The sequence below is a fragment of the Penaeus japonicus genome, unplaced genomic scaffold (genome assembly GCF_977035675.1).
Source record: "Penaeus japonicus unplaced genomic scaffold, GWHDUDI00000001_assembly GWHDUDI00000026, whole genome shotgun sequence".
Lineage (NCBI taxonomy): Eukaryota > Metazoa > Arthropoda > Malacostraca > Decapoda > Penaeidae > Penaeus > Penaeus japonicus.
In genome coordinates this window covers 30,196,499-30,198,998 of record NW_028234428.1, presented here as the reverse complement: position 1 = coordinate 30,198,998, position 2,500 = coordinate 30,196,499, and the positions used below count along the sequence as shown (strand labels likewise).

The 2,500-nt window shown below is 37.2% G+C and overlaps 1 protein-coding gene across 5 annotated transcripts in view; it reads right to left on the bottom strand.

Annotated features, from left to right (window-relative positions):
• LOC122256640 (neurotrimin) overlaps positions 1-2,500 on the bottom strand; it is a 70,269-nt gene that overhangs the window by 66,935 nt on the left and 834 nt on the right. For 3 of the 5 annotated variants that reach the window (XM_086552256.1, XM_043021457.2, XM_086552258.1), the window contains exon 2: positions 1,509-2,218. The gene's annotated coding sequence lies outside the window, so the exon portion shown is untranslated. Of the gene's footprint in view, positions 1-1,508; positions 2,222-2,500 lie in introns of all 5 variants that reach the window. The other 2 variants (XM_086552257.1, XM_043021456.2) reach the window with 2 other exon arrangements.

The window sequence follows — 2,500 nt, the reverse complement described above, 5'->3', positions numbered from 1 at the left end:
TTAATCTTATTACATTCACCTTTTTACTCTAACTCAATCCATATAGCTTTGCAGTACATCTTACATTTTACTTTATATTTCATCTCCCTACATCAAATCTCACATTCCAACTTACTCCATTTACTTACATATTTCCTCTCAACCCCCCACCCCCACCCCCAGCCCCATCTTAAATCTTAAAACCCACTATTTGAACCCTGTGCTCTTTCGCTCTTGCGACTTAGACGACGAAACAAGTACAATGCATACCTGTGTATATATATAATCCGATAATACGGGCGAAATAAACTGATATATAGCAGCTGTAAATAACCTAAGGTAGCAACTTGCTAGTTAATTGTTAGATGTAAAGAAACGCAGATTTGGAAAGATCGATAGACGGGAGAAAGAGAGGGAGCGCGAGAAAATAAGAGAGAAAGAGAGAGGGGCAAATAAAGAATGATGGATAGGTGAATAGATAGATAGATGGATAGATAGATAGATAGAGAGATAGATAGATAGATAGATTGATAGATAGATAGATAGAGAGAGAGAGAGAGAGAAAGAGAGAGAGAGAGAGAGAGAGAGAGAGAGAGAGAGAAAGAGAGATTGATAGATGGAGAGAATGAGCGATAGAACACGAGTTAAAGAGAGAGAGATAGAGAGAGATAGACAGAGAAAGAGAAAGAGAGAGAGAAAGAGAGAGAGAGAGAAAGAGAGAGAGAGAGAGAGAGAGAGAGAGAGAGAGAGAGAGAGAGAGAGAGAGAGAGAGAGAGAGAGAGAGAGAGAGAGAGAGAGAGACAGAGAGATAAAAAGAAAAAAAGAAAGATAGGTAGAGTAGGAGAGTGCAAAAGAGCAAGAGGGCGAGAGCGAGACAGATGGAGAGGAGAAGAGAGGAGAGGAGAGAGGGGAGATAAGAGAGGAGAGAGGGAGACAAAAAGACAGAGAGAAATTGAAGTAAATATATAGATAGATAGAGAGAGAGAGAGAGAGAAGGAGAGATGGAGAAATGGAGAAAGAGAGCGAGAGAGAGCGAGAGAAAGAGAGAGAGAGAGAGAGAGAGAGAAAGAGAGAAAGAAAGAGAGAGAGAGAGAGAGAGAGAGAGAGAGAGAGAGAGAGAGAGAGAGAGAGAGAGAGAGAGAGAAGAGAGAGAGAGAGAGAGAGAGAGAGAAAGAGAGAGAGAGAGAGAGAGAGAGCGAGAGAGAGCGAGAGAGAGAATGAGAGAGAGAGAGAGAGAGAGAGAGAGAGAGAGAGAGAGAGAGAGAGAGAGAGAGAGAGAGAGAGAGAGAGAAAAGAAGAGAGAGAGAGAGAGAGAGAGAGAGAGAGAGAGAGAGAGAGAGAGAGAGAGAGAGAGAGAAAGAAAAAGGGTGAAAATAGGGAACGAAGCAAAAAATGCAAATCTTTGCTTTGACAAAATTTGCATATAAATAGCACAGCGACACCTGCAGTCATCAAATTCAATAAACAAACAAACAAAAGCACAAGAACAATATACAAAAAAAAAAAAAAAACGAAATACAATCTCTTACCTAAAATTCCGCATTACACATATTCTTCTGACTCGGAACCAATGACTTGAAGGCAGCACGAAAGGTCTTCTTTTCCTTCTTCAAGAGTGAGAGAGAGAAACCAGTCTTGCTGATTTTACGTCCGTTCTCTTGATTGTTTTTTTTGGTTTTGTTTTATCTTTCCGATTTTACGTCAGTTCTCCCGTTTTTTTTTTTTTTTTTTTTTTGGGGGGGGAGGTTCAGTTCCTTTTGTCTTGTTGTTTTTTTGCCTGTTTTATTTTGCCGATTTTAGGTCAGTTCTGTTTTTCTTATTTTGGTTTCAGCTTTTTTTGTCTTGCTGATTTTACGTCTGTTCTCCAGTTTTTTTTCTTTCTCTTTTTATCTTGTTTTATTCTGTCTTACATTTGGTTATCAAGCACTAGATTGAAAAGAAAAGCAAAATGTGGTCCAGTTAGAGAAAGGGAGAAGGTTGAACTAATTCTTCATCTTTCCCTCTTCTCTCTTTCGTATCTCTCCCTCCTTCCTTCTCTCTTTCTCTCTCTCCCTCCTTCCTCAGTCACAATAAAGAGAAAGACAACCACTTCCAAATTTCTTTTTTTATTTCCGCCAGTCGATGATAATTATTTTTTTTTTAATTTTTTTTTTCTGACTTCTTAATCTTTCGTTCCGTTTTTTTCTTGCCCGGATGTCTGAGAGGTTTACTAGAGTCTTTTATGGCATTAATTACTTAGCTGCTTTAGGGAAAAGAGAGCAATATGATCACAGCAATGCTTTTCATTTGTTCATGTTTATATATATATATATATATATATATATATATAGATAGATAGATAGATAGATAGATAAATACATATATATACATATATATATATATATATATATATATATATATATATATATATATATATATATTATGCACACAAACACACACACTCATGTATTTTATGTGTGTGTATGTGTCCGTGAGTGTATACGTGTGTTTGTATGTGTTTGTTTGTGTTTGATTGTTTGTT